Here is a 5,267-nt window from a genome sequence, read left to right on the forward strand (position 1 = left end):
TTTAGCCATTTTTTGTACCCGATTAATATCTATTTTAGTTAAATTAATATTAATTTTGATCTCCAAATAAAAATTTAATTTTAAACCACTTTTTAAATTCTCTTAATATTAGTCGTGGATCAAAATTGATCCAACGGCTGAGATCCCATCATCATTTACTCTTTTTTTAAACAAAACAATAAACCCTAACTCCATTTTTTGTCAATACCAACTGCCCACCTTTATTTTTTTTCTCCTTCCTCTTTCTTTAAGCCAACAGCCACCGTCGCCGCCCTATATTTCTGCCACAAATGTACTCACACCGTTACCATTACCCCTTCTACGACCAGCAAACTTATTTTTCCTGATTGTAACAGTGACTGTGTCGAAGAATTTGAAGACCCCGACCCGATCTCCAATCTGACCCGCTTGCCCGAACTAGTTCTCTCCATGTTGAGTAATATTTTCATTGCATAACTCATGTCTGGTTTGTTAGTTTGAGTTGCCAACCGATGATCCTGAGTACGAAAAATAGGGAGAAAGAGAATGATGGAAACGTGAGTGGTGGTGGTTCGGGTTCTGGAAAGAGGTTTGCTACTGTGTCACTACCGTGGCCATTTGGGATGTTTGGATCAGCTTCATCCTCTAGCCAGGGAGGAGGATCGAGGTCTCATGGACAATGGAATAGGGAGTCGAATTAGGTATGTATATACAAAACTTCGATCTTCTTGAATATGTTGTGTTTGTTTTGTTCATTTGAGTTAAATTTATATACTTGAATTATTGATCAAAACAGACTAGGATGGAAGGTTAATAGGTAGTCGTGTGTTGTTTTGCTTTCCATTCATATTAGTAGTCCTAGTATTGCTCCTTTTGTTTCTTGTCCTTCAATTTCTATTACTATATGTTGTTTCTTGTACCATGATTATTATATTGTTTTGTTGAAGTAGTGTATTGTTGTTATTTGTTGATCAGAATAGAAGTTTATCGACTTGACTTTAGGTGTTCATATAATTCCCAAAGAGCTATTTTTTAGGTATTCATATAATTCTCGAAAGGCAGGTTTTTAGATGTTGATATAATTCCCAAAGGACTGGTTTTTAGGCGTTGGTATAATTCCCAAGAAACTAGTTTTTAGGTGATGATATAATTCCCAAAGAGCTGGGTTTTAGGTGTTGATATAATTCCTTAAGGGCTGGTAAATTTAAGAAACTCTAGGCTAGTGGTTAAGCTGTTGTTCTTCATTTTACTAGGTAGTTGGAATCTCCATAACTGTGTTCATGAGACATTCCATTCGATCAACTATGCCTAATTCTGTAATAGTTGGGCTCAGTTATATGTGTTGGCTCTAGTTAGATCCATTTCTATGTTCACGATGTATAGCCGGTCCTTGCTTGAACCCATTGAGGAATTTGCTATAAAAATGACCTAGTAGACAGATTAATATTTAAGGTTCATTGGAATTGTGTTTAACAATAGGTCTATTTCTTTAGATCTACATTTATATCACTTCCATATATGCGTAGATGCTATGTATTGACCAACTATTAATGTTACCAATATACATATATATGTCAAGTGAGTGCAGCTACTATAAATTGATGAGACAAACCTTCTTGCTCTATATATGGGGTTTTAACTGCTTATTTATTTGTGGAATACTATTCTTTGTCTTGAGCCAGGGGTCTATCGAAAACAACCTTGCTACTTCTCCGGATGAGTAAAATCAAACTTCTATGGATCCGTTCAAGTACAACTGGAACACGTCGAATGAAAGTGCAATAAGTTTTCAACTGGAGCCTGAACAGGTTGCTAAGACGACTAGTTTTCATTTCACTTAGTCCAATTAATCCTAAAACATTTGTACTGTTTTACTTCATATACTTTTGAGTCTAAATACTTGAAGGATTTGTAACTTTTAAACTTAACATTCTTTAGCTGTTCAAGAATATTGTGAATTTTGATCAATAGTCTTCTTTAAATTATTTGGCTTAAACTGTTATGATTGTTTTCAAGTGATTGTGGTAATAGTCTTAACAACTTTAGATATGTGAATAAGATGAGTGTTAAATACCTACTTGAGAAATAGATTAGCGACTTGAAAATGGTTTAGTGTAGTTACTTGAAAGGTGAACTTGTGTTTTAAAATTAGTAAAGTGTAATCATTTGAAAATATGAATTCATGACTTGAAATTGGTTTAGTGTTGGCACTTGAAATATGAATTCATGACTTGAAAATAGTTAGGTTTAGTCAGTTGAAATGTGAATTAGAGAGTTGAAAATGGTTAAGTGTAGTGTTTTAAAAATGGTTAAGTATAGTGACTTAAAATGTCAATTAGCTATTTGAAAATGGTTTTAGTATAGTCACTTGAAATGTGAATTAGTTAATTGCAAAATAGTTAAGTGTAGTGATTTGAAATGTGTACTTGTGACTTGAAAATGTTGTAAGTGTAGTGACTTGCAATGTGAATTAGTTATTTGAAAATGGTTTAGTGACTTAAAAATGGTTAAGTGTAGTTACTTGAAATGTGAATTAGTTACTTGAAAATGGTTAAGTGTAGCCATTTGCAATTGTGAACTTGTGACTTAAAAATGATTAAGTGCAGTTACTTGAAATGTCTACTTGTGACTTTAAAAAGGTTAAGTGTAGTGACTTGAAAAGTATACTAGTGACTTTAAAATGGTTAAGTGTAGTCATTGGAAATTGTGAACTTGTAACTTGAAAATGATCAAGTGCAGTTACTTGAAATGTATACTTGTGACTAGAAAATGGTTAAGTGTAGTGACTTGAAATGTGTACTTGTGACTAGAAAATGGTTAAGTGTAGTCACTTGAAATGTGAATAAAGTTACTTGAAATTATGAACTTGTGACTTGAAAATAATTAAATGTAGTGTCTTGAAATGTATACTAGTGACTTTAAAATGATTAAGTGTAGTGATTTGAAATGTGTACTAGTGACTTGAAAATGGTCAAGTGTAGTTACTTGAAATATGTACTAGCGACTTAAAAATGGTTAAGTTTAGTTACTTTAAAATGGTTAAGTATAGTGACTTGAAATGTCAATTAGCTATTTGAAAATGGTTTGAGTGTAGTGACTTGAAGTGTAATGACTTGAAATTGTGAACTTGTGACTTGAAAATGGTTAAGTGTTGTTACTTGAAATTATGAACTTGTGACTTGAAAATGGTTAAGTATTGTCTCTTATCTTAATATAACAAGTCATAACAATAGTCAAAATAATCTGAAAATTTAACTTTGAGCTTATCATGCTTTATATGCTAATATACATGTTTATATTTGTTGATTTTTATGATTTTATTTGATACTATAATGTCATATAATTTATGCGATTAATGTATTTTTAGCACTTTTTATGGCCTGAATTAACATATTCTAATGCAGAATGAGTTTGAAAGAGAGGAACAAGAAATATTAGCTGCTTAAAGTGCATCCATTGTGGAAGAAGGATGAGAAAGGAATTGGACTTGTTGATAAAGCATGTATACAAGAAATCGTGTTCAAATGATGAACGCCTATCTCAAGAAGACAACCAAACTTGTGAGGATGAAAGTGATGATGACTTTGACGATGTGAATGAAAGTGATTCTAATCTTGATAACGTGGATCAAAGTAGTTCTGATTCTGATGGTTGATAGTTTTGTTGAGGATTCAAGTTTGAAATATTTTATTTTGGACTATTTAAGAATCATACATTATTGATGTAGATGTTTTGAATTATGTTTTTTTGTTAGCTGCAATGATTTATATTAAACTTGTATTGAATGATGTTTTTGAGAATTATTGAAGGTTTTGAATAGATTTTTGATTAATTGTGAAATATTTCTAGTAATTTATGTGTGAATTACTACTTGAAAATTTTTGTGAAAATCCGTAGGTAAAATCCTTTTTTATGAAATTTTACCAAATAATTCATTCAAAATTTTGCTAGTTAATCGCAAATAAATCAGCAAATAACGTACTTGCGGATTTATTTCCGCAGCTAAATTACCTAGGGATTTACTTGAAAATCTTTGTCGGAAATAATTTGTGATTTTTTTCGTGGAAATCCGCAGGTAAATTCTTTTTTTATGAATTTTTATCAAATAATTCATGCAAAATTTTGATAGTTAATCGCAAATAAATCTGCAAATAATGTACCTGTGGATTTATTTCCACAGCTAAATTACCTAGGGATTTACTTGGGAATCTTCGTGGGGAATAATTTATGATTTTTTTTGTGGAAATCCGCAGGTAAAATCCTTATTTATGAAATTTTACCAAATAATTCATGCAAAATTTTGATAGTTAATCGCAAATAAATCCGCAAATAACATACCTGCGGATTTATTTTTGCAGCTAAATTACCTAGGGATTTTATAAATCCGCAGATAATAATTACCTACAAAGGTATTTTCTTTGGATTCTAATTGGTAAAAAAATCCATAGGTAATCAAATTACTTGAGGATTTTACCACATTATCCCTGTGAAAATCTCCAGGTAATAAGCAATTTTCTTGTAGTGCTCGCTGAACTTTCACTCCAGGTATTCAGTATTGGTCCTACTCAACCCAAACTCTTTGGACTCCATGGTCCACCTTCAAACTTTCAACTTATCATGTACTCTTCGTCAATTAAAACTACTTCATCCTTAAAGAACATACACCGTGGCACCGCACCTTAGATTTTCCTAGTCACAAATAAAATGAATTTTAAAAAAAAATTGAAATGAAAAAACTTTTAAGTTCTTTCTTTTTGTGTGTGTGTTAGATGGTTTTCAACCATTATAACATAAAGTTCATTGTTTAATTGATTACCCCACTGAAGATTATTTTCTTATAAGAAGTCACTTCTTTGATAATAGAAACCAATTGTCACCAAGAATAAGGATAACTAGAACACTTAATATGACACTATTGCCTCTTGAATAGCTATGACATACTGAGAAACATCGTTGAGAATCATATACATAGAAACACCATCTTAGAACGATAAACATTCAATATCCAATGACACTTCCTTCCCAGGTAAATAGGAAAGAGCACATGGCCAACCTCAATCCATGAAGTGTTGCAAAACATTCAAACACCATATGTACACTCCAAAATATCGGTTAACTTTTTAACTAGGTTATCCGTTCTCGGACACAAACTTTTCATGTAACTTAACACTCTTATTAAAAATGTTGTTCGTAGTTGTCAGCCTAACTAGGATTTCCTACACCATCGTCTGAAGAACAGTCTAAATCAGTAAAGTTAGAGAATGATGACCCCACCATCAACTCTCTGC

The 5,267-nt window shown here is 31.9% G+C and overlaps 1 long non-coding RNA gene across 1 annotated transcript; it reads left to right on the forward strand.

Annotated features, from left to right (window-relative positions):
- Positions 1 to 217: 217 nt before the first annotated feature.
- Positions 218 to 3,811, forward strand: LOC107857162. The gene is made up of 3 exons (XR_001670790.2): positions 218 to 680; positions 1,662 to 1,787; positions 3,384 to 3,811. It is a non-coding gene; the product is annotated as an uncharacterized LOC107857162 (long non-coding RNA).
- The last annotated feature ends 1,456 nt before the right edge of the window (positions 3,812 to 5,267 follow it).

The sequence above is a fragment of the Capsicum annuum genome, chromosome 1, assembly GCF_002878395.1.
Source record: "Capsicum annuum cultivar UCD-10X-F1 chromosome 1, UCD10Xv1.1, whole genome shotgun sequence".
NCBI lineage: Eukaryota > Viridiplantae > Streptophyta > Magnoliopsida > Solanales > Solanaceae > Capsicum > Capsicum annuum.